Source organism: Anser anser (genome assembly GCF_964211835.1).
Source record: "Anser anser genome assembly, chromosome: 3".
NCBI classification, from domain to species: domain Eukaryota; kingdom Metazoa; phylum Chordata; class Aves; order Anseriformes; family Anatidae; genus Anser; species Anser anser.
This window is the reverse complement of record NC_139722.1, coordinates 120783646-120810779: the sequence shown is the minus strand read 5'-3', so window position 1 is coordinate 120810779 and position 27134 is coordinate 120783646. Positions and strand designations below refer to the sequence as shown.

Below are 27134 nucleotides of genomic sequence, written 5' to 3'. Positions count from 1 at the left end.
CAGTGGAGTAACACACCACAGAGCCCTCTCATGCTCAGTGCAAAAAAAAAAAAAAAACAACCACAGAAAAAAACTCTAGGCGACATGTTTCTGTTGAATAATTTAAGCAATTAATGTAATAACTTACTGTAATGCCTCATTTTCCCTCTGAAGAGTTGCAACACTGCTCATGCTGTTAGAAGCTAAGACCAGCTCCTTGAACTTCACTGGCAAGCCTACAAATGGCAGTGCGCAGCACTGTGCCAGACAGGACTATTAACAATAACCTTCAGAGATTTCTGTTCGCCTTATTTCTAAAGGTGCTGGCAACTCTTTTTCACTTCGCCATACCACGCAGACCACTGCTCCTTTCCAGAAAAGCCCAAGGAAGGGAGCTCCTCCTTTCAAGTAAGGGCTTCTGTATTCACCAAGTCTCCACGTTATGCTTGTACATCCTTGAGTAAAAGGGGTAACATTGCTTTTTTCCTTTTGGTTCCCTAAGAAAAAGCACTGTCTCATCACCCACTAATTACTCTAAGGCTGTTTTCCATGGAAGAGGACAAAGCATATCATTTTTTCCCTTCTCTCACCAGGCCACAACGTGACCAAGTCTGAAAGGCACAGGTAAAAGCCTGAACCTTTTAAAAACCCAACTCTTTTGTAAAAAAAGGTAAAGGGAACAAAGGAAAAGGAGTGGGGAAATGACAATACTCAAATCACAGTTGCCACCTCTTAACTCATCCAGCACACAAGCCAAAGCAATTATGGAGAAACATATGTTGATTGCAGTAAAACAATTACTTACATTCTGTGCCTATTTTAAATATTAAGTGCTAGCAGTGTGTTGTTCAGAAATTTAAAAGCCCCCAAGTTTTGGTTGCAGAATGTGTGAAGAAACCACCGCATATGGAAGAAAGTCAAAACCCAATGTTTCTTTGTTTGTATGCTGAATACCTATAATATTATGTAATTGAAAAATGATGATTTAGAATGAGCTGAACACTGCAAGCAATTTCCAAGCAAAATTTGGCATCAAGGATGACCATTTATATGCTGAAGTCTGATTGTACACTAAAATATGTAGATGCATAACAGCTTATCTTTAAAGATAATATACTGCACACAGACGCAAGTACTGGATCTAATTTAACAAGATTTGTGGTTATGAACACATGGACACCAAAAATCCAGCATGAATGCTAAGTTACAGTCCAATGCAGTTCCAGCTGGCTAAGATATAAACATTTCTTCCCCAAACTGCAGTTGCTAGTGGAATCAATATAGTAAATTTGATCATACCTACAGCAAATGCTTGCTGTATATTTTACTCTTTCCTAAAGGAAATGCATCGAAAACCACCCAGCCCACTAGCGTCCTTTTAGCTTCACTCTCTCAGCTACAGGGGCGATTTGTGTACCACAAAACAAGTGGTGGACCAAGCACACTGCAAGTCTGAACATGAAGACCGACTGAGTTTGGTCTCACCCTCATCCCATCATTTAGTATGGCACGTACATATGTACATATGTAAATCAGTTCCTAACAGGAACTCGAGTAAAAACAGAATGTGGTGTTGCAGCAATAAATGTGTACCCAGGCAGTAATGATGCCTCCTCATTTGCTCATATATGGAATAGGCATGACTGATACATTAATGTGTCTTAGTATAAAGAATCATTAGTTTGCACATTTGAGTCTGCGTTGAAGCAGAATTCAAAGCATTACAAAGACACTCTGCCCAGCCAAATGAATATCACATGGATCTTCTATTGGGGGAATCCTTTTCCAGAGAAGTAATGACTTACCAATTTACATTTAAGGTCTCTCTGTTGGTATCACTGTAACCAAGTCACAGCTTGTTCAACATTAAGCCAATCACAGCAACATCAGCAAAGCCACAACACCTGATCTTTGATATTAAGCTCCTGGCTATTTCAATAGGGTTGGGTTTTTCTGGGTTGTTTTTTTGACATTGCTGCTGTTTTGCTTTTAAAAATACTTTGTTTTAGTAAGCATTAGGGTATTTTTGCAAGGTATCCATGCTGGTATCAATATCATCAATAACTATCAATATCAACTAGCAATGACTTGAGAATCATTGCTGCCTATAGAACCAATTAATTTGTGTTGCATACTTATAAAAGAGACCCTTATGTAACAGTGCCTAACCCACATTTAACAAACCAAAGTTAAATATTTATAAACAAGACACATTGAAAGCACAGGAAATCCTTATGGAAGATATACTCCAATATGATTGACTATTCATGTACAGAGTATGACATATGATGGAAATGAATAAAAAGTAAACAACGTACTCCATTACTCCCAACATCTGCAAAGCCTATTTTCAACTTCCTAAATTACACAGATGTAACAGCATGGAGCTCTTAAGCCTCAAGTGAATACTGATGAGATTGCATTTCTGGTTTTGTGATCCTGAAGTGAACAATTAAAGAACATACATTCTGCACTGCAACTGAACTAGTACAGAAGACTAGTATTTCTCTTTGCAAGGCCATCTGACGTGCACATCTGAGACAAATTAGGAACTTGACAGCAGTTCACAGAGAATATCATATCTTTTATATATATATATTTTAAATAAAATTAAGCAGATTGCCACTAACTCAGGTGTTTAACAGAGGCATTATAATAAACACTGAGATTTTCTTCTTTGCAATACTTATCATCTGACACGAATTAGCAGTCAGAGAAGTCTATGTAGACATCAAGGAATAGCAGAGACTAAACAAATGCCACAAATTTCAAAGGTGACTTTGAAAGCTCTGGAAAAAGTAAGTTCTTCAATCTAATTTTTCCCTCCCGTGCTTCTCTATATGCAAAGCCTATTCTGAACTATTCTGTCCACTGACCTCCAAGATCACATCTCACTTTCCTGCCCGAAAACTGCATCATGGCAGATGCTAACGGGATGGACATTCCCTGTAAGCTCCAACATGAGCATATTTGTGCTGGTGACAGAGTAAATCCTGCAGTAAAACTAGGGCAGGCCTTTACCAAAAAACATCCATCAAGCGAAAACGTGCAAACATACTGACACCTATATGCATCTTTTGATTGAGGTCTTCACAATCTGAGGACTCCAAAAACAGAGAACTGTTTCACTCTAACCTGCCTTATCAAGTCTTTGTGACACTAAGAATAAGGTAGTACTGGGAAATGATTATGTTCAGACTGAACTTACTCCCTGTTTCTCATTACTGAAAATGGACTCTACTCCTCTTACTTCTCCTCAAAGACTCTAAACAATGAAACTATTTTACAGATGTACTGCTGGCATCAGGACTGCTCTTAAGAAACCTGGGACTAGCTCTGCTTCACCACAGTTGTTCCAAGTGGACTCAGGTGTAGCATATTCTTCCTCTATTCCTCAGCTTTCCATCTGAATAGGACTGTGAAACTGCAATAGGTTTTGTAATTCCTCTAATACAGTCAGAAAAAAAAGGGCACTACAGCAGAGAAATAACTTTATTTTATTTTTTTAAACTTTTGGCCCTAAATGCTCAAAATCAGAGCAAAGCATGGCTTTCACCACAGTGGCCACATGTGAAGTATAAAAGAAAAGGAGTTACTGAAAGACAGGGAAATGCGAAAGCAAATCAAGAGAAAAAAGAAAGGGAAAAACATGGGCAACTTATGTGTTCCTTTGTAACAGAGTCCAGACTCAAACACTGGTAAGTAAAATCTAGATGAAGAGGGAAAAAAGACTCAGTAGAAGTAAGATTTCAGGAACGCCTGGGGCTCAAGACCATACTAAGACGTTGAAGTTAGATGTCTCTAGAGCCTTCGATGAAACACTCCTACAAAAAAGTTCTACTGCTGTCTGTTGTTTTGAGAAAGCAGTGGAGTGGTTGATACAATGGCATCAATAGCCAAGGAGCCAAGTGACTACATTAATAACCTTACAAATGAGCAGTATTATCCATTGCAGTTAAAGACCAGTGCAACAGCTTCTTAATTGCTTTGTATCTGAGATCCAATGACAACTTTGACTGGCAACACAACCGCATCAATTTTTTAATCTCATTTTCCTTTTGCCATCATAATCATTGATTCAGCTCAACACTGGTCCAAAGATAGATAATACCAAAGTTAACAGAATGAGCAGAAGTGCCATCTTAATAAGTACTTAGCTCTGTAAGCCTTTCCACTTAAAAGGAAGTAAACAAAACCCACAAAGACAATGCCCTTTGCTGCAAGAATCCTTCCAGAACTACATGTCTAAATAAATATGACAAGAAAATCCAAAAGCTTTTTATACAAAAAGCCAGACTAGAAATGAAAGTTATTTACTAAAAAAAAAATCACTGAAGTTCTTCATTGAAATAGATTTTAGTGCTGCAGAGGCCTTAGTGCCTACAGAACACTACAGGACTCTGCAATCAAAGTCCAGAGCAGGAAAAAAACATCAAACATCCTTTAAACCTGTGCAAGTGGGTTTTGCTTTTTGTGCGCACTCTTTGTTCCATGCTTCTGTGTGCTGTTTGCCTCTAAAATATAATGCAACCACGATGTCATTTAGCATCAGAGCTCTCAAAGCCTGGTAGAAACACTATTTTCAATTTCATCTGGGATTATTATTTGGAAAACATTTAGGGAAATATAAGGAGGCCAACATGAGACTCAGATCTAGAAGATGCTGCCAATTGTCTTCGAGAACAATCTCAAAATCTTCAGCTCAAAGCTACTTGCTTTACGCTTTTCACTCTTTTTTAGAAGATTTTTTCATTGTCTGTGCCCCGTTTCTATAGATATATTTTTCCATCCAGGGAACAAGGAAGCTGCTGCTTACTTACTTAGGAAGTGAACTTCAAGGCTAACAAGAAAAATCAACAGCTACTGGACACAGCAAAAAGTACAATCCAAGCACAGAAGTGCGCTAGAGATATTTTCTAAGCAACATCTCCATACTGTAAATACCAATCACAGCCACGGCGTAACAGAAGCCTCAGTGTAGGTTAAGGAATCATGCTGAAAATCCTACACTGTCGTGGGTCTGGGTCCCCCATGGGAGGATGACAGAGGAGACAACCCTTTGGGAAGAGGTGCATCTATGCCATCATCGCCTTTTTTTTTTTAAAAACATGTTTTACGCCTCACATGGTTTTGAGCAGAAATGCTGAACCTGAGGATAGGTCACCATGCTGCACACAGACGAAGACCCACATGAAAAGTCATGAGGTGTCCTCAAGTGGAAAAACATGATGACAAAACTTCATTATTTTTTTTCCCCCATAACTATTTCATGAAGCAAACTAAATATTTTCTGGGTGACTTGATAACAAGGTATGTTGTTTTGATGGCTGTGTCAAGACCAGGACCCTTCTGCTTCACAAACCCACTGTGCACACGTGTTCTTGAAAAACAACACACAGCGACACATCTGAGAAGGGGCCTGGTCCCTTTTCCGAGGCTTGTAACAAGCTGATGAACATCAAGTTCACCGTAACAACAGGGAAATGAAAATGCACCAAGAATGACTCAGCGTACAAAACTAATGGTTAATGTTCAGAAAAATGTTGTTAGCCCTGCAACATTACTGTCGAAGGAAACCACAAAATGAAAATATACAAGAGGACCTGCTAATTTACAGGGAATTAAAATTCCTGGACAGAGCACAGGGAGATGTTCTACTTGTCGCCTTTTTATTTATTTTACATATTTGATTACAGGAGTGGGAACTTATAATTTAAGTAGTTTCATGAGCAAATTAGACAATAATGTTTTATTCCGTGAGTCATGCATTTCATATTAATGGAGAAGTTCCTTTTAGATTTTAATACAATCTGTACTGCAAAAGAAATATTATCCCAAAAGTGTCCACAGTGCTGCTTTTGGAAAAGCAACTTCCTGTTAATCTTCAGTGACTAATTACATCTGTAAATATTGCTTCAAAAAATAAATCCTAAAACGTTTAATACTGAATACTCACTGGAAATACCCACCAGGAACAGCAAACAGTTTAAAAAGGCATAGCAGAAGCAAGCAACTGGAGTACCTAGGCAGTACAGAATTGATAGAGTATCCCGCTTTGTGAGGGAGTGTTCCACAGATTTATTTTTTTAAAATGAAGGCGCTGTGTTATTATGGATACCCAGAGGAATATATTTCAAGACAGGTATCTAAGTACGCTTTCAAAACTGTAATTACACGATTTCCACGTGTAACAACAGTCGGGAGTCCTTCCAAAAAAGCAAGCCAAAAAAACACGCTTGAGTTTGTTACAAATGCACCTCTATTACCCTGCAAACACAGAGTTGCTGGAACTGAAACCAAAGGAGGCCCTCTGAAGCGTCCATCCTGAAGCACTACTGTCCCCATGCCGCACGCCAGGCTCCTATTGTTACCTTTCCTGCTGCGCTGTGGTGCAAGTAAAACACTACTAGTTCATTTACAGCACGCCTGTCAAACCAAACCCGAAATGCAAGCAACAGCAACTTTATTAGCACTTACTGATCCCAGGGGTGATAAATACGTTTGTTTACTTCTGTGTGAGCAAAGCTGGTGGTGAAAAGGAAACCGATCAGACTGTTAAGTGGCTAAAACTCACATTAAAAAAAATCAAATGATAATATAATCCCAGGAAATTGCCAGGATATAGAGACCCAAAGTGCTGCAATACCCATGGCCATGCTGGCATCTTGCCAACAGCCTGAGGGTCAAAGCTATTCTGTATGTATATTTACATAAATTTACATCTGCTTTGCATAACAAGTAAACATCATATTAAATGCACTTTATATAGGGAGCATCCTGAACTAGCACAGCCACTCTTGAAGGAGCACAAGGTTAGCACTTCCCTTCTCTGTTTTTAAACTTCCCTTGTTTGGTTATACAATGCAACCACACGAGAAGACTCAGGTCCTTGGTACAGGAAAGTTACTCCTCGGCTAACAACGTTTAATCCATAGGTGGAAGAGGAGTGGGACAATGAGCAGAGATACACTACCTATTTACTTTTACTAGCCACTAGCAGTGCAGATCCCTTTCTACTATGCTTGACCAAGAATTGAGGAAATTCTCCACTGCTTTTCTCCTTCACTCACTCCTATTGCTCTTTTCCATATTCAAGCTGAGGGTTCAGATTTTTCCTTCCTGCTTGCATGAAAGCTCAAAAATCTCCTTGTCCGATGTTTTAAGTCATAGAAAAACCTTTTCTCCGAGCCCACATGCACAGAAATGCTAATCTTACTCCTATGATGCTGATGGCCATACATGATAACATACATACATGTCGGAGGAACCAGAAAGCATTTTCACAATGAGATTAAAACAAGTTATCACGCACATTTTCCTGGAATAAAAATCTTCTCACATTACGACACACAAGCACAATCAATTCATCTGCAGCTACCATCTGAGTAATTGCTTCCAACTGGTTTTGTGGGAGGTTTTACCCTGAAACTATCTGAATCCAAATGCCAGTCAAGCCATGCAAAAAAAGGTGAGTCCTGTTATTGCTTGCAAAAGGAAAGAGCTAAATGTTAACTACACATACTATTTTCTTTAAGAAATACAACACTTTTTGCTTCATTTCTAGACTTTCCCTCCCACCTAAATTCATCTCATGTTATATTCAGTCAGAGGTTCAGGATTGGATGGTTTCAAAGAGCCATCCAACTAACTCAAATGGAAATTTCAAACATCAGAAAACATCATATTATTCCTATATTATTGCAAAATAGGAACTAGTAATCTGGAAAACTTGCACAAACAGCAAAAACAGTAGGGAAAGAACCGTGAATGTGCTTTGGACTACACCCCCCTACCTTCTCCACCAAAGATCTGAGCTTTAGCTGTTCTCCCTGACTCATTTGCATGTTTGGGGAATGCCTCCCAACTCTGTTATGTTAGATACTTCTAATTACGGTTAAAAATCAAAGTCCTGAACAAGGCCCAGTCATACACAAGTCAGGTTTCCTATTGTCAGGTCTGCCCTCTCTGAACACGTTCTGCCTTCTGTCCCGAAAAAGCAGACACCGAATGCCAAATAAGCATTACAGCCTTCAAGATACTAAGCCCTGGCTATCATTTTCCCTTCTTGCTCCTCTTTCCTGCAAATCTATCTCATTTTGTTTAGAGATTCCCTTGAAAAAGCTTATGTTTCCACACCACCTTTCACTTGGAAAAACAGTTCTGTGACTAAGTCAAGTCTCCAAGGAAATCCTGTAACAACAAGCCACAGTTAGAAGGAAAGAAGTCAGGAAATTTTGCATGGCAACACATTTTGTGTTTAATCTTCCAAGGAATTCAGCTAAGGCAATCAGACTTTTTTTCTTCATTTCTAAAGACAGTTTCAGACATCATCTGTAATAAATTGAAATATCTTACTTCTCTGAACTGATGGCTGCTGGGGAATGAAGCCAATGCGTCTCCACACAAAACCACATGCTTCGCCATACTGCAAACGCCATCCATCTCCCTCGCCCCTCCAGTCATTTTTCTTCTTATCTGACCAGCTACACTTCTCATCAGCATCAACTGTCAATTTGTACAATCAAACTCAAGCTGTATTACTTCAAAGTTTATAAATCCCTTATGCTTCCTTACAATCTCTGCGAGGCATGAAAGTGAGATTTGTCTGGACAAACAACATGTTCGCCACGTTAGCACAGTTTGGCTCGAGACAGCAGCTCATCTTTTCACTTCCAGTCTTGCATTTTAAAGAAAACGTCTTAATGCAACTGGCGGAGTCTCACAAATGCAGCAGTAGCAACAGCTAAGATGTAATTTTCCTTTATGTTGAGCCACATAAATGACGCTTAATCTGGGTACTTATTTTTCTTCTCAACACTGCAACTGCATGCAAGGAGGGGGAAATGTTTCCTCAGAGGGCGATAGCTTGTGATTTTCTTCCTCTACGCATATATTCATAGCAAGAGAGACAAAGGGCAACCTCTCTAGAAATTTAATCTTATGACGACCCATTTCCATCCATGCTTGATGGTACTGGACAGAAACCAGCCACCAGAGCGGTGCCCGCTGCAGTGACATGGGTCTCACTGGGAGCAGTACCAGCAATGCTGGATAAGCTGCACCAACACAGTGGGGACTCGCTATCCTTGTGATCCTGCGTTGCTGAAGTGCTCGAGATTACCTGAGGTATTTTTATCTGTCTGGGGGAGTTATCACAGAATTACAGATCACATTCAAGAATAAAATATGGCGCAGTCTGATTGGCATAAAAGCCCAACAGACTGTTTGGGGAATAGTTTGTTCTCCTAATGTTGACATTATATCATTTGTTTTTGGCAGCTCAACACCACCGACAAATTTTATCTTATTCGAATTGTCATGAAAAGCTTAATAACTCTCTATTTGGCATATCTTTTAGAAGAAAAAGAAAATAGATACATTATTTGTAAAGCAACATATGTCTGATGACTTTGATCTGCACTGATGCAACGCCCTTCGAGGATAAAAGCAGAGCTTTTTAAGAGGAGGAGTCATATGAATATACACTTTCTAAGCAGCCTTTTGAAAATATATTTCTACTCAATTAGCGCTTACAGCGATATCTAATTTTAGATAATAAATCACTGAACTTTGTTGTCATGCTACAATCCTCTCCAATTAGAGCAGAATTTATTTAAAATGTTTCCCCAACACGTTTTATGTATTTTCTCTGTCTAAAGCTGTCTGCTTCACTATGTTAATACACAACTATACACAACTGGGACTGAAACCCAGGCTAGTTGTTCATCTTCAATTCCCACAGAAAAAAATGAAATTATGGAGGGACATTGGTTAAATACGTAACAGAGCTATAACCTGACAGGATGCACATTGTACCTCTAGTTGCATGTCCTATGCCAGAACCTAATTATTTGATTCATTCTTAGGTATAATGGCTGTTTCAAGATTTCTGACTATATTTAATCTGATTTCAACTTTTAATTGTTCATTATGCAAATATATTTAGACCAGTTAAATGAAATTCAGGGTTAAGGGTTTTGTTTTGTGCATGTTTGTGGTTCTTTTTGTTTGTTTGTTTGTTCTAATAAAGACTGTAAAAGGACATGATAAATAATGTTCCTGTGAAGGATACAATACAGCCACACATGTGCTTGGCATTCAAGTTTACACAGATGCTGACCCTTCATCCGGGTTATCCTTTGTCTTTCATTTTGGTCATCTGGACCATTTCCCCAGACTGTTTATTTCAAAGCCAAAAAGCACTTAAAAAATAAACCCTGACACATTTCTCTGCTATCTGTGGCTGTGCAGTTTATGCATTGTGCAAATGAAGATTACTGTGAATATGTACCAGATCAAGAAGTGCTTATAGAAGCGGATCAGCACTTGAAAAAAAAAAATGGAGCTCAAGAGAGTTTTTGATGGTTAGAGGACTGGTGAATCGAAACTCTTCAGAACAATTATTTCTTTCCCAAACGCAAGTAGGTTCTCATTAAAATTCAAGCTTCAGTCATAAAACCCCAAACATCTAAAAGAGTCTAAATCCAAATCACAGATATGGTAGGCCTCTGACCGTACCAGCTGGATGAGACTTGACAGCAATATCTAGCAGCAATATCCAGATTCTCTTTACTTAAGAACTCATAAAGGAACTGATTTATAAACACATACTACTTTCGCATTGTATATTTATGCAGTTTTATGAGTGCATGTCATGCTAGCTGTTTAATAACTGGATATAGTTATATCTGTATCTTCAATTTGGGTTGAGAGGTTTTTTTGGCTGTTGTTGTCCTGGTATCATATTCCTCATCTTTTTGTATCTCTGTTTTGTTACCTGGGATACTGAAGTCAGAGAATTGAGTAGCCTTACAGGAGACCAACTATGTTGTTTGATTGATTTGAGAGAGAACGAATACATCATTTTTTGAATTTTTATGCTGACACTAAAAATGCTCCACTGATTGTTCCTTGCATTTTGCCACCTTTCTCTGAAATGCTGCCATACCATTTCCTGTGTGGCATCTCTTACATAGACATCTCCTCTGATCAACTTCAATCGCTGTTCCCAAAATTATCTTCTGATTGTTCCTGATTGTTCAGTCAAGTGGGCAGGAAATCTCTTCCATCCTTTTGCATATACAGCGAAGCTATAAGTTCCAAAGTACGTCTTCAAGAAAGCATGCTCATTTCACTCATCAATATAACTGATTCACCTGAAAACATTAGATGCCATGTCAATTTTCCCTGTATTTCACTCCAAGAGAATCAATTATATTTCTAAATGCCATCTTCCTCATAGTCAAACGCTTTGCATTCTACAAACCACACGTTCACGGGTGTGCAACGAGTAACACAGAAGTCTGCATCCTCTACAGCTGCCTTACAGCTATTTCCAAGATTTCTTTTGAGTTGACATTGTTTTACTGTACCCAGCAATATGCTATAATGGATTTTGATTGCATTTGCCTTTCAATATACGTTGTGAACATGCTATTTGATCATATTCTTTTTTTTCCTTAAAAATACTTTGGAAGTTCTGAACTTCTAGTCATTATATACCCCAGTTGTTTTGGGGGAGAAACCCTCACTATTCAGTTCCTATTTTCACAGCCATCACAGAGCACTTAGGTCTTAGTTGAATAAACCAATTGCATCGTTTTCTATAAGAAAACTCATCAAATTTATATTTGGGAAATCACAACACTTGCAGTACTTTTTTCCATCACAATTTCTTCTGCTGCATTGTTTGCATTACCACTTCTTTCACAAGAATGTCCACAGCCAGCCAGTTCATTTGAATCAGTTGTGCAGCTCCTCTTTTTGTGCCATTACTTTTTCCATCAGCTCTTCCACTGAACTTTCATTTCAGGATCAATAGACTCAGTTTACTGCAATGCAAGACTTTCCTGCCATCACAATGTCATTTTAGTCACATTTGGTGGCTTAAACATTCAGTTTCATTCGATGAAACTCAAAATTGCTTAGCAGGTAAGATATGAATACAAATTATTATTCATAATGTATCATTAAAAAAAAAATAAAGTTCCTAAGAGGAAAAAGTTGGTAGCTGTGCCCTACAGTGAGAAAATGGATTAATCTCTTGCATTACACTAAGCATCACAGATCGCTCTTACACAGTAGCTTTGAGTTTGACCAAATCTAATCATGACTGATGCTACTACCTCGAAAGCAGTGAAATTCAAATATGAAATTTGAAACCTTTATTATTCTACTCTTTACATGGACTGTCTCTGCATCACTAAAATGATACAGCAGAATTTTCCAAGAAGCCAATCTGATTATAGTATAAATTTCTCAAGAAACTCAAACCTAATCATGAAAAGCAATGGCACTGGAGAAAAATCAACATATTAGAGTCATCTGTAACTACAGTATAACCGGAAAAATTTAGCCTTCGCTTGCACAGAGATTTTTTTTATTATTTTTGCAACTGTTCCTTGTGTGGAACAATCAATAACATAATGTGCTTAGTAAATCATTGACAGTTAAAAATCTAATTGGAAATCCCACCTCACTCACAGAAAAAAAGAGCAGCTAACATACACAAATGCCTACTAAAAATCAATTGCCTGAAAACTAATAGGGATCCATTTAGTTACTGGAATGGTTCTGCATTGATTTCTTCCCTTATCTTTTGTATGCGAGAGCATGAGCAGAAGTACATCGAAGACACCGCTGCATATTCAAAATTGTTACTACTTCTATTACCTAGGAAACACGCTGATCACTTTTTTTGTGTGTTCTTGTTAAATGAAAGTAAAACTGAATTCTAGCCCTGCAGATGCATAGGCTTAGGTCGGTTTGTTGGAGGTTGAAGGAATGCATTAGCGAGAAAAACAACCCTCACTTACAAAAAAAAGCCCTGGCTTCTTTGACACGAGCTTGCATTCAAGCTGATGCTCGCTGGCCTACAGTACAAAGCCATCACCACTTCCCCATGGCGTGGCTGCATTTTCCAGCTGTACTGCTCCAGGTGGACAGGCACACAGGTCTGAGTGGGCACAGAGCTGGATTTAACCTTGTGCTCGTAAGGGTCGCACGCTAACACTGCCCTCTGCCCCCAACACGGCAGCAGTCCACGTGTGGACATGTTGAGCTGTTTAACTCTGTGTCAAAGCTTCAACCTTTTTTGACGTAGGCCACCAGATCTGGCATTCATTGCACAAACATGATGTTTGTGCTTTCCCCAGCAATTCTATTTCAAGTGATCAAGAAACGGAGTACAATAGCAAAATATTAAAAAAAACACACACGCATTGACATGCGATGTTGAGGCTACTCCAATTTATCATGAGGCAAGGTGATGTATTTAACCAAAACTGGGAAAAGCATTCCCTCAACAGTCAACAAATGAGTCAATCACACAATGAATCACGTTTTTGTGAAAAGGATTAACAGAAAACTGTCCTATAAAATGAACTGCAAAGTCTTCTGACTCAACACTGCTGTTATGGCCCAGCCAACTTAGATTTCAGAATAAAAACCATGAATGAGGAAGGGAGGACCAGAAGCTATAAACTCCACAGTGCTACAGTCCCTTAGGATGCAAAATTACCTTGTCCTAATACCATAAACAGAAGTCTTGGCTGAAAAACACGATAGAAACCATGACTGAATGAGGCACAGTTAAGTGATCACAAATCATACTGAATTTGATTTTAGTGGAATGTCACGAAAATAGGAATTAAGTATATATAGCTCCTAGTACCTACAGTCAGATTTAATTTTAAATGCCTGCAGCTACAGAAAACAGTAAGATAACAAATGTCATTTCATAGAGAACGTATCTCAAAATTTTGAAGTTTTAAGCAGCTCCATCTCTCAATGTATTTTAGAAACCATTTACACCGAGTGAAAAGAAAACCACACCAAAAGCCACTGGGTTTGCTGCCCACACTGTATTTGAGTCAGAGATGATATACTTCACGCTCCAGATAGTAGATCACTCTGAGATGGCAGTGTTTTAATTTGGAGTCAAGTTAGGACAACAAATCACAGTAGGGCTGTGCAGAATAAGGCTGAAAGGAATCCAGACCTGAAACCCTCTGCAAACTCTTCCCCAGGCTCCCTTTTGGGGCAGCTGTTCACTGATACTATCTTCCCAAGTCCCCCACAGCAGCCAGCTGCTACCTGGAACCCTGCTGTTTCTGTAGCAGACATCAGCCAACCGTGTCACTGTCTTCAAACACCCAGATCCACCAGAAGACAGAAAAATAGCAAAGCTTATACCTAAGCAGCACCACAATGGTTTCCTACAGAGCCCTTTTAAAATACAGTAAAGCTGCAGAGTAGACCAGCAAGAAAAAACTTTATCCAACTTAAGCACAATTCACGGTCACTGTATTTGAGGATTTTGAACTGCATGATTTTAATAGCAGCTCACTGGTATAGCAGCACTACACTGAGTTTCCGTGGACTCAAGTCTCGAATCTGTTCATTGAATTTCACTCCCCCACAACCCTGCATACTGGCTCCACCTGGCTAGGGGACTTCTCCTTGTCTTAGGAGGTGTTAGAAACCAGCCACCTAAACGAGACATAACACTTGCCAAAGCTTTCAGACACGCTAGGGCAGTAAACTGCAAAAATAATGCCGCAACAGATAAACTGTGCTCTAACCACGAATCCACCAACAGCTCCATCTACAGGGAAGCAGAAACCTGGAACTGTGAAGCCTCCTTCCCTGTCATGAGCAGCCCACACAACCACCTTCCTTCCCCTAGCACCTGCATGCAGTTCTTCTGATCACCTCTCAACCCATGACCTCCGCAGATCTCTGCGTGCCTTCCTTCCCTGCAGAAAGTGGAAGGACCTAACCTTTAACTGACAAACACAGAAGTGCATTCACTGGTTGACATCCTACCGGGAAGTAGCACTGTTAGATACCAGGGAAATAAAAGTTGTAGTGCTGGAGAGCTGTACATCTAACCCACCCCCTGTGGGCAAATCCCTCAACTATGGATGAAGAGCTCACCGTTTCTAAAACCTTGCCCTGTTCTACCTCAGCTCTCATAGGGGACCTATCAAGGTGGTAGCTCATGCATACCTAGTGGCAAGCAAACAGCAGCTTCTCCACCCAAAATGTCCCTTCTAGGTTCACGCAGCAGCTGCAAAAACATGTGTTGGCCAGCCCCACTGATGTCCTGCCCTTGGCAAACACTCAAACACAGGGAACCACTGGGAAGTAGGGAACAGCCAAGGGAGATGCAACAGAATGGGGATTTATTTTTTTTTTTTTTTTTAATAACAATAAAAAAAGTTGGGAGGGGGGAAAATGAGAAGACTGTAAGGCAGAAGAAAGAAAAGGGCATGAGAATCTGGGAAAGTGGTGAGATAAGTGAAGCACACGAGGGAACAGGCTGTGAGGAAGATGTCTCGCCATCAGCACATAAAACAAGGCTCCTGCTGGAAGACAGTTGGGAGCAAATGACCTGCAAGAAAAACAAAAATGCTGCAAGACAAAAAGAGCTCAGTCACATGTTAGGAAGCAGAAAACCTTCCCAATCCACAGCTACTCCGGTGCTAATAACTGAGAAAGCATCTCACTAAAAGGTTTGGACGTTGTCACTGGCTGTGTAAGTAGGTTAGGCTTGAGGAGAGATGATGCGTATCAAATGCAAAATGGATAAAATTAAACATTCATTGACAACAGAAAGTTGGGCTAAGCATCTGAAAATACTAAGCACTACCAAAATGCATGTCAGGCCCTGAGACGGAGACACAGCCAAGTGAGCCTCCTACCGCTTTTAGCTAAAACGGCTGGCAAGCTATTCCTTCAGGTCTTTCATATAGCAAAATTAGGGCTTCAGTTCCTGCCGACTGCTTTAACTGCTGTACCTGCGACTCTTGCAATTTGCCACAGCTGGGCTGCTCTCTGCATAATGGCAGCCTTCATCAGGCAGGGGCTGGGCACACAGCACACCACATCCCCTCGGGGTCAGGGAGGAGAGAAACACAGCCTTGTTCTCCCGTCAGGTAGGAGGGCATTTATGTCCACACGCTCCTCTTCAGAAGAAGCAAACAAATGAAAGCTTTTTTTCCTCTTACAGTAAGAGATACCCATCTGCCTTTCTAAACCCAGCCAGGACAAAGCAAAAAGAAACGCGGAGAAGACAGAGGAAAGAGACACTTCTCTCTGCTGGAGAGGGAGATGCAATGGCTTACAGCAAGTTAGAGAACAGCCAAGAAAAGAGACTAGTTTTCTAAGCCGTATTCACACACTATTCAAATTTCATTCTCTCCTACGTTTATAGGACCTTGGAGTCACAGAGGAACTGTAACCTCAAATTGCATGTTTCCTGGGCATAATTGAGAGGAGAGAAAGCTGCTCTCCAGCCTCCGTACTGCAGCATTGCTCCTGCTCCCAAGCTGCTCATCACTTACGGACACAAACTGCTCTGGCTAGGGGCAGCACTGCATTTTTGTTTGCTGCTGATCGTTGTTGGGTTTGGGTGGGGTATTCCCCCCCCAGCCAGGAACATTATTTTTCTGTATCACCAGTATGCTAAATGTGGTTGCCCTGGAAAGATGCATTATACAAGCACAGCTGAATCCCTTCCTGCCACTATAGGAACATTCGTGCATCAGAATCAGACATGGTTGTCACTACGCTTTGGGTTAAATATATATATATATCATTTATGTAGACAATGCTTCATCACTCAAGGAAGAACAGCCTGCTTAACCACAAAAAAACAAATCTATTTTGAATGTGATCTGCAAGAGAGGATTTTTCTCTGCAGTTTTTTTTTTAACTGCGTGATTTAAGCTTACTTACAGTTAATCCGTTTTTCTAATTACATTGTTTCTCTCACTACAGATCAACAGTCGATTAATCAGACTATTCAATGAAGCAGTAAGGTGTCTGACCCATTACTTTCTGTATTTGTAATGAACTTCATCTCCTTCAGTGAAATAAAAATGCAATCCAATTCAAGCTATCTTTGGTATATCTGACTACCTACAGGGAGCCCATCAGGAGCTCATCCACGGGCAAGGCTACCACATTTATTCTCTGTCAGCACTTCACATGTCTGGCAGGTTACTACATTCCCTTGGTGTTTAAAAAAAAAGAGAGGCATTTCAAAAGCCTTTTTTCAAAACATAAGCTGCATTTTCATGTGACAACTTCACAGTTCCTCAGGACAACCACATACATACAGCAGGGCTGTAATCCAGAACAGCAGCAGGCTCTTCTGTGAAGCTACAAGAGACCTGCATTAGTTGTGAGAAGAGCTGTTGTCACTTACAAGAGATGTAAGCACTTGTACTTCTTGTGCATCTCATCTGCCAAGTGACCAAACAAAATCTCAGCAAGCCAACACCCAGACGTTGGCTCGCTCTCCCAGGCACTTGCCAGCACACAATCCCATCCCACTCACACAGACGGAGGCAGGGTACGATATCCAGTCTGAGAGTAGTAGGGCTGCTGGGGATTTGGGAAGTTGTTTCCCAGCTTTAAAAGAAGATCAACTGACAAACTTTCTTCTAACTGTCCTTAAAGATTCCCAGAAGTGCAAACTCTATCACCTTCCCAGGTTGTTTTTATAGATGCGTTTTTTTTTTAAACACAGATGGGTAGTTTTTCCTAGGCTTTAACTTCCTAGCTTTTGCTGTTAGTCTTGGTCTTCACAGAAAGGCAAAACAGGTTTTTCCCATTCTCTTTACTGCAGGACTCCATAATAATAACAAAAAATCTTATATTTTCTTTATTCTCCTCTTCAGGCTGAACATCTCCTATACATACCTAGCAGAGTCACATTTTCAAGAGCTCCAGTCTCCTTCAGATTTTCTTCAAATGTTTGTTCTCTTCCCCAGCTGGCACAGCGTGCTAAGATGAGTCTTTGCCAAAGCTGAACAGAGTTTGGGAGAACTACTTTGTACCTCTGGCAGGCCTTAGCCCTGTTTATACTTTCAGGTTTTCTCTTTGTGTACCAATAGGATCTTGCTGACTCCTCATCAGGTTGTGATCTGGTATAACCCCAAGATCCCTGCCTTTCTGCTATTTGTACAGCTGATTTCTGCTATTTACTGCTGGTAGCACAACACTCACCCACGCTGAACATTATCTGGCTTTTTGGATTTGTTTCTGTAACTCACCATCACTGAGTTCTACTCCTGGCTTCTGGTGTGCTCACAGTACAGCTTGAAATGGCTGCAGATTTAATAAGCACGCACTCCACTCCATCTCCCAGGTCACCACAGAAATATTGAGCAGGTTTACATGTGATTTGCCACGTTCAAAGATCAACAGGGAACAAGCTATGATCAACCCTTGACTCTCAGTACAACCCAACTAAATCACTTCTTCCAACTGTTATTGTAGGAATTGGGGTGTAGTAACCAATATCCTTTCATGCTTATGCTATCTAGCCACATAAAGCAATACAGAAATGGCGTATTGGCGCAGTGCCTACAGAAAAAACACATACTATGTGAGGTGTAGAGTCACAAAAAAAATCACATGGAATTCAGATTCCTTTTTCCCCAGCAATGAAAGACATACAGAATAGGTTAATGATAACCCTAACTAAGCCTAAACTCTTAGGAACTTCAACATCCAACAGCTGAGGTTGTGAACACTGCAAGTGAAAAAGCCTACAATTGCAGTGAACTACCTCAATTCCATTTTTAGAGAAAACTAAATTAGTTAAAGTTGATCTTGGTTCTGGCTGACTTATTTCCCCAAGTACTAAAGGAGTACTAACTGCATACATTATTTAAAACAGAATTGAGATTCCCGCCCCCCAAAAGGGGACCAGGTGTACAAGGCACAAGCACACTTAAAAAGAAATAGCCTGGGCTATTCATTTATAAAAGCCATTTTATTCCACAGCTCTGTTTGTCCCAGGGCTCCCCACTAATCATTTGGCTAGCTGACTCACTGAATGTTGCCTTTAAACTTACATGGTGTCAATTAATGTATTATAGGAGCCATCGATTTGCCTTTAAAGTTCTAGTTTATGATCTCTGGTCCTCTGGGAAGTGAGTGGCTATCTACATTGTGACAGCTCACATCTTCAACAGCCTGCAGCAAAGGCTCCCTTTACACTCTATGAAAGAAGACTACGTAGGACAGGGAAAATGGTATATAAGTTCCAAATACCTGGGTTTCTAGTGAGGAGTTTGACTCTCCTAAAAGCAATTTGTTCATAGTCTTTGTTTAGAGAGGCCAAAGACTGCAACAGCAGAGACAGTACTGCTAAGGCATACATTGAAATGACAAAAGTATTTCCCTTTGCTATCTCAAGCATTTCATATTTTAAAATATTACATGATACAAGCATTCTGCAGATCAGCTCAACTCCTGCTGAACACAACTTGTGTACTAAATCCACACTTGGAGTTGGGACTGAGGCATCCAGCCCACTGAGGGCCCGTGGCTTCCCAGTCATTGCTCGGTCCTGGCAGGACCGCAGGTGTGGTCCCTCAGCCTCCCGTGCTACCCCAAGGACTCCCAACAGATACTAGGCTTCCCCATCACTTCAAGATTCACCTCTCAGTGCCAGTCTAGTTAACCAGGATGAAATAACACCTGAACACCACGGAATGGCTGTTGGGCAGTGGGAGCAATATGTATGCTAAAGCATGAAACAGTGAAATGGATCTTCTAAATAATGCTCTTCATTGCTCTTCTTCACTAAGCACCTGTCCGATTTTCACATCAGACTCCAACATGGCAGCAGCTGAATATTTCAAATGGCAAGTAGGTTTCAGTGACCTCCATCCAACTGTACAACTTCAGCTTCTTTAGCTGAGCTTGGCAGCATCATGCTGAAAGCACGACAGAGTCTTGTTTGGATTTTGTACAAAGTTTTGCATTTTAATCTTCTTACATTTTTAGTCACTTATTGTGTCTCTTAAGTCATTGCTCACACTCTCAGGTTTCTTCCAGAACCGTGAGTGTTCTCCGATTGGAGGCTCCTGAGAAAGTTTTAAAATACCACACTTATTAATTGGAAGATTAATATTTTCAGAAACTTAGTACTTAACTGAAAATTAAACAAATTTTAATCGAGCATCCAAAGGGATGCTGTGTGAAAGGGCGAGGCATCACTGCATTATCAGCACACCAGCTGAAGGAGCCTTACTGGACTGAACATTATTGAAGTCACTTGGTTATTTTTAAAACTCTTAGAAGATACAGAAAGGGTGGTTACCCTTTCCTCCTAAATCCCATCTGCTTTGAATTCTTACAGCTTCAAAATAAGCAACTAGTTCTAATTAATTTTAACGATCCTTGCTGAATTACTTTGCATCTAAACAAAATTACTTAATTCATTAGTAGTTTTGAATTTTACTGTTTCATCTTTGCTAATTTATAAATGTTTTTCATAAAGAGAAGGTACGGTTCATCTGGAAGGGTGATGTATAGCTGCATATACCTGCTGTGTCTAAGCACATTGTTGGGACAACACTGAATTAAAACGAACACACAGTGTAAACGCAGATCATTTAATACTGTTTTTGGAGAGTCTCCCAAATGAATGCAGATCTCAAAGCAAGAGGAGGGATACTGCAGTTAAGAGGACCGATCCACATTCATGTAAACTGAGGGCAAGGAAGGAGAAAATCACCATTTAGCAAACTTGCACATCTTCCTCAGTTAACTTAATCATTTATCATCAAGGAAAGCCTGCACAGTAACATCTTTTGTAATGGTTTTGTTTTAAGATGCACTGTATTCAACGGCAGTCCTCTAAGGCACTGAAATAATATAAGAAAAAGAGAAAAAATGTGATTATGACCTCAGCCTTCACATGACCAATGCTTCCCTCAATGAATCAAGGGAGTAGCCTTGGCACTTTAAAGACTTCTATTTATATCGCTGATCTTAAAATGCTTATACACTGGTATGCTCTGAAGCTTAGCCCCATTGAAGTCAATACGGTAAACGTTAAACCTGAATATTCACATTGTAATCACTAACAACAGTCTCTCACTTGCCTGTGCAAACACTCAGTTCTGACACGAATGTCCACCCAACCACAGTTCTTTAGAGATATGTGAAACCCATGTTGAGAAAAGGCATATACCACAATCACAAATCAACATTTCTATTAGCCTCACACCGCTCCCTTTTTACTCTCAATACCCTCTTGCATTCACACTAAAAAAAGTCACAAGACATAACTCCATGAATTTGATGTCAAAATACCATAAAAAAATCAACCCTCCCCCCTCCCACTTTAAACAGGGTTAATTCTGAAATATCTGTGGTCTCTTGCTTTGCTTTTTTTTTTTCTTAGCATCTTCTTTTGTACTTGCAGAGTTTACAGCAATGACAACTGGCATTTAATAATTAGTTTCCCAATTTCCACAAAAGCACTCTGATTTCGGAGAATATGACCTGTGGGTAGTTTGCAGACAGACACTTTAACCTTACTGACACTTTCTGGGAAAGGAATGGCTCATTACAATGCAAATACAGTGGCTATTATAAATTAAAACAAAAACATCCTCATGGGGCTCTAAAAGACCCATTGCAACAGACATATTACAATAGAGCCCTAGGTATTAAAGGACTATATATGCTTTTTCTGGCCCTAAAATCTATAAGTTTCGAAGCATTACCAGCACTTATTTCCTACACACAGACAGCAAACTCATTCAGCTTTTAAAATCATTTGTTCTCCTGAAATCAGCTTCAGCATTTGATTCATATATACTAGAAAACAGTTATCCCTTCACTGGAAATACACACAAACCCCAAATATGGGTACACATCTCATTTCTCCAAATTTATTTGTATGCTGCAAAGGGAAATCACCTACATACTGGGTTAAGGCCATCAGAATAGTGGGGGAAGAGGTTATGTTTATTATATAAAGCATTCCTCTGCCTTCAAAATATGCCATATTATTCTATTAATAATATATTAACAACCCTTCTCCTCCCTCTCATGGAAGCTTCAGTCACTGATGACAAGTCAGGATGTGGCACAAGTTAGCAACCTATTTTCCATAATTTCAATTGACTATGCAAAGAATAGCGTAAGAGGAGGTGATCTTATTCAAAAAAAAAAGATTACTCTTTAGCATCTTGAAAGGGAAAAACACTTAATTGAACATGGTATCTGGATAACTATCTCCCCCACACCAACCCTGCTACATAGACAGGATTTATTCTACCTCAGATCAACAAAAACTGTCAGTAGATGTAGACAGCTTTTTCAAATTGTTTGGGAAAAAAATTGATTATTTGTCTGCAACTCATTTGACAAAACCATTGCTGCTCATCTCCCGTGCATGTGCCAAGGCTATACAGACTTGACAAGACTTCTTGGACTTGATGCTCAAGCGTTAGAGATTACGGAATGAGTCCATTATTGGCCTACATTTTCTATTTTCCAGGGGACTATGAAGTAGCTTTGAAAAACAGATTTGTGGCCAGTAACCAGAAATCTGAAGAGTACAGAACTGTGTGCTGTATTCAATCAACTTAACTCACAAAGCGTGTGTTCATTCCATACCATTCTAACGCATTGCATATCAGTACTTGAGTTTCTTTTTTTCTTTTAAAAAAAGCTTCTAAAGCTTGAACCATGATCAATTTACTATTATTTCTCTGGTGACTTGCATTGCTCAATTATGACATTTCATTTCAACCTTACTCTCCTAACACCTTGCATTAATCCACCCAAATAACTACTGGAGACGTTTTTGAGATGATTGATTTTTCACATCTGAAAGACATTTGTTCTGGTATGCTAACAGTAATAAATGAGAGAGGGGCCTTCACGAGTACAGAAGGAAACCGAATGCCAAGATAAATGTTACATTTCAAAGTATAATGACTGAAAATAATCATATAAACATTCTGCTTTTTGTGAAGAGGCTTCTTATTTTCTTCCACAACATACGTATCTGTTTGTTTGTCATCAAGGATTTGAATGCCACATTATCAGCATTATTAGAAACACAAATTGACCTATTTGTCATACCAATAGCAGCTATAGCCAGAGGATCAAATATCCGAATTTGCCCTTGCACATCAGAGAAACCTCAAGAAAGCAAACTAATATTTCAAAAACTCAGCAGGGAATACTTGACAAATTAAGTCTCCAAAATAATTATGACATCCCAAAGGGAAAAGGTACTTCACTTGCAAATTACTCTGAGACTGTCACATATCTTTTAAAACACATTTTAAAAGGGCAGTCCTGTCATAGTTTAAAATATGTTGCCAGGATCTAAGGGCTCATGCTATGAAGAGCAGAAATAGATCCCCCACACAGGACATACTTGCCAGTAACATCAACATTCTTTACTCTGAAAGCCATCTACCTTCCCAGGAAGGATATTTTCCATGGGTTTTGTTTTAAATGCCATACTGTTGGTATTTATACTGACAACACTTAATAATACTGTGGACCCACAGCGTAGGTTTTAGAAACGCATGCATCAGTGCTTCAAAGTGCAATTCACACATCACAACAGCACGAGCAGCACCCACAGATGGGCTCACTGAGCAGAGCAGGAAAATAGTTGGTGTTCACAAAGGGAGGATAAGGGTACAGAAAGTACTGAAATAATGTGTGGAATTCCTAGAAATTGCTCCTACTTCAGGCAGTGCCAGAGCCACATAAGGAGCCACATTAAGCTTTCCCTCTCCCCAGCCTGCTGGTGCAGCTGTGGCACACCGTGTTTTGGGAGTTCTGTACAACTTCCAAGAGAACCATTAATTTCTCTGCAAGACAGGTCAAGCAGCGTTCTTATTTCTTCAAAATGAATTCAGAATAAAGAATAGAAACGCAAAATACTTGAAAAACAAACAAAACAATCCAATAGACTTAACGTCTGTGTATACACATCCAACTACAAACTGTTTTCTCTTATTCAAGCCAGAAAGATCTGTTGTCTGAACCTGAATCAGAAGTCTGACATGTTAGCAAATTTTAAGTCAATCACTTCTCTAGCTTTATACTACTTTTTACTTCCATACAGAAAAGAAAAAGTCATTTGGCAATGCCAGAGGCACCTTCAAGTCCAAAAATAGTTAGATCTGAAAACATCTTTTTTCTACAAGTCAAGGAAGAAAATCTAAAGAAAAACCTTTGTAAATCCCACTGGCAAAATACTAAAAGCAACGAGTAGGCTAAAGTACATTAGTTGTTAGTAGGAATGCATGAACAGACAAAAGGTTGCAGTAGCTTTCATATGTTCTTCTATTAAAAGACTTTAAACTGTGTTGTGGTGCCAGCTTATAAAGAGCAGTGAAACTGAAATTCTGGAAGCCATAAAAATGAAGTATGTGAAGCAAGGAAAACATTAAAAAAACTTGACAGATGCTGTAAACACAAAGAGATCTGATGACTGCCAGGAAAAAGAAAAAGCAATGTATGTAACTAAAAAAGCCGTACCGCTTGCTCCACATAATTCTTCTACACCTTGTTATGCTCAACTCTCTTCCCATTAATGAGTTTGGGTTTTCAGAGAAAACATCTTTCATAGAACCACCAAGCATCCCCTTGATGTGAACACAATACCCACCAAAATCATCAGGCTTGTGGGCAGATTGCTTAGGTGTCACCATTATGTCCACACTTCACAAAGGCCTGGAGAGCTCATTATTGTGCTGAAGCTACATGGGAAGTCTTTGAGCAAACCAGAACAGACGCAGCCATACCCCAGCGTTCAGACTCAGCATCATGGAGCTCAAATGAGGAAGGCATGCCAAATGCCTGGGAGTACATCCCTGGAGTTCGGGCCAGGAAACCTACAGCTCCCCAGCCAGACCAAGGCTCAGGATGTTGTTTGGTTTTCAGAAGGGACAACCCGAGATGTTTCCACACAATAGAAACCGCGGCACTGCCAGCAAAGCCAATTTTACACCTGCTAATTAAAAACCTAACTGCTCCAGTATGAACTTTAGAAAGCCTCCTCTACAATCACAGGTGTTTACCCAGAGAGGGTGCATTTAGAGCCATTACGGCCTCAATCAGAACAAACTCTGGCATTCACAGCTCAAAGCAAGGTTCTGGCGTTTCTTGTATGCAGGCCTAACTGCATTCATTCAAGCACCTATGGAAAAGCAGCATCTGATAACATCCGTGCAAGAAATGGCAGGTTAAACTGCTTTTTGTTACGCGTTGAAAGCTGCTTCTGCACACAGGCATTGCTTCATTTAAACAGACTTACGCATCTGAGGATGGCAAGACTGAGTCTGATCAGAACAGCAGTACTACCAGATAAGCTTTTTATTTTTTGGTCATTAAACACATACAGTCAGCAGCAAGGCACAGCCTGATTGAGACATGAGATAAGCACTCCGATATGTGATTTTATTTCACATTTCTGAGACACAACAGCATCAAGCCCCAGGCAGGTCAGTTATCCTCTACTTTAACTTCAACTCTATAAACAAATGAAATAAGAAATAATACTCACACACTTCCTAGCCATTCTTCAAGAATGAATGTCTGATTTTTTTCCCTGTATGCCACATCTTCACAGCCATAAAATTGAGACAAAAGGGCCAGAACTTGCAACGCTGCAACTGCTACACCAATTCCAAGCTTATAAACTTCCCAATGCTACAATAAATACTGCTTTCTTTGTCATGATATGTGTTCTTACCAAACAGTTTAGTCAGCCTAGGGGGGAAAAAAAGAGTATCAGCGATGAACATCATCTATTTTGTTTGTGAAAGAGCTTGTTGGAGCCTCAGAGGGCTGCTCTTTACCATACACGTGCTTAATTCCCATCAGCATTAGTGAAGCTTAACTCAGACTTTATGGAGAAAAATGAAGGTTTTGTATTAGTCCAAGTAAATGGGTTGTTTTATCTCTTGGTCCCTCTTAATGCAAAGTAGCAGTTGCTTTTAAGCATGCTTTGTAGTTAGGCAAGTCTTTGCTGCTGCAGAGAAATGTAAATTTACGGGAGTAAAAAAAAAAATTGATTAGTGACACGGAAACCACTTAATTCTTGCTTCCCGTATGGGAGACTGTTAAGCAACAATTTAGCCCGTTTGTATTTTGTAAGGAAGATGCTGCAAGCCTTCAGCTGAGATGTTGGAAATTCTAAGTGATCGTCTTTTATTGTAGCCAGTCTGCAAAACTACAGTTTCCATGCAGCTCCACACAGTCCTAATCATCCAACTAAGATTTTAGAGCACAATGAGGTTATGCTAGGGAAAGCACACTATGATTCTAATTTAAAACAGCTACTAATTGTTGCTCTATATTTTTCAGTCATCTCAAGCCAGAGGAAATGATCTTTGAGTACAATCTATGCAAACCCAAACATGTAGCTAAGGACCTTAAAAAGCAGGCATATATGCAAGCCACATATATCTTTAGCTATAGCATTACACAGTTGTGTACAGCAACAATTACCAGGTCCCTGTTTTTATATAGTAGTAAATAGCACGTTGTACATGCACTCTAAACATCATCTCCATCTAACTTCTACTAATTCTGATGCAAACGCAATCCATGGTGATCAAATAAGGCTTAATTCAGATACACCTCTAAACACATTTTCCCCCAGACATATACATGTGATAAACCTCACCAGCCATTTTGTTTCCTCATTGTTGCAATTTCATCCAAGCAAATGAAGTTGACTGACATTTTAGAACACAATGTAAAACTATAGTTCATAGATAATTTTACAACATGCTAATATAAAACTGTCTCTTCCTGACCATATTGATGTAAATTCATCATTTTCCTACAAAAAGCTCAGTATTTAAAACCAAGTACAATAGCAAAATATTGAATTGACACTTATGATAGAATGCATTTGATTAAGACTTTATTAAGTAGTCTGTATATTACCAGTGAATAATGCATTATAAGATAAAGCTAGACATAAAGCAAATAGAGTGTCAAAGCTAATTCTAATGTGCATTTTTCAGCCATATTACTTATTTTATTACTGCACTTTAAAATGCACACTGAAATTCAATAGCTTTTTTTTTTATTATTTGTTTTTAAGCAAGTAACACAATAAATCCCTTGAAGAAATTTACCTGATTTAGTCACACGGCTAAATCAAAATCAGGGTAAGCTGTCCAGGAAACTAGTTAGTTCCTCGTCTTTCTTCATACTCTAAAAAGCATGGTTTAGGAATCCAACACTTCCAGAAAAACTTTCAGAAATAAAGGGCTGTTTTCTCCTCTTTGCATGAGGAAAAAGGAAATACCAAGAAAAAAACACAAGCAGTGATTAAATATTTTAGCTGAAAGTTT

The 27134-nt window shown here is 39.5% G+C and overlaps 1 protein-coding gene and 1 long non-coding RNA gene across 10 annotated transcripts in view; both read right to left on the bottom strand.

Annotated features, from left to right (window-relative positions):
* MACROD2 (mono-ADP ribosylhydrolase 2) overlaps window positions 1–27134 on the bottom strand; it is an 859998-nt gene that overhangs the window by 398314 nt on the left and 434550 nt on the right. The gene's annotated exons all lie outside the window — the stretch shown is intronic.
* The window catches only part of LOC310896640, a 29653-nt gene continuing 19785 nt past the window's right edge, over window positions 17267–27134 (bottom strand). Inside the window, exon 4 of the long non-coding RNA XR_014581690.1 lies at window positions 17267–19865. This is a non-coding gene — a long non-coding RNA (uncharacterized lncRNA). The remainder of the gene's footprint in view (window positions 19866–27134) is intronic.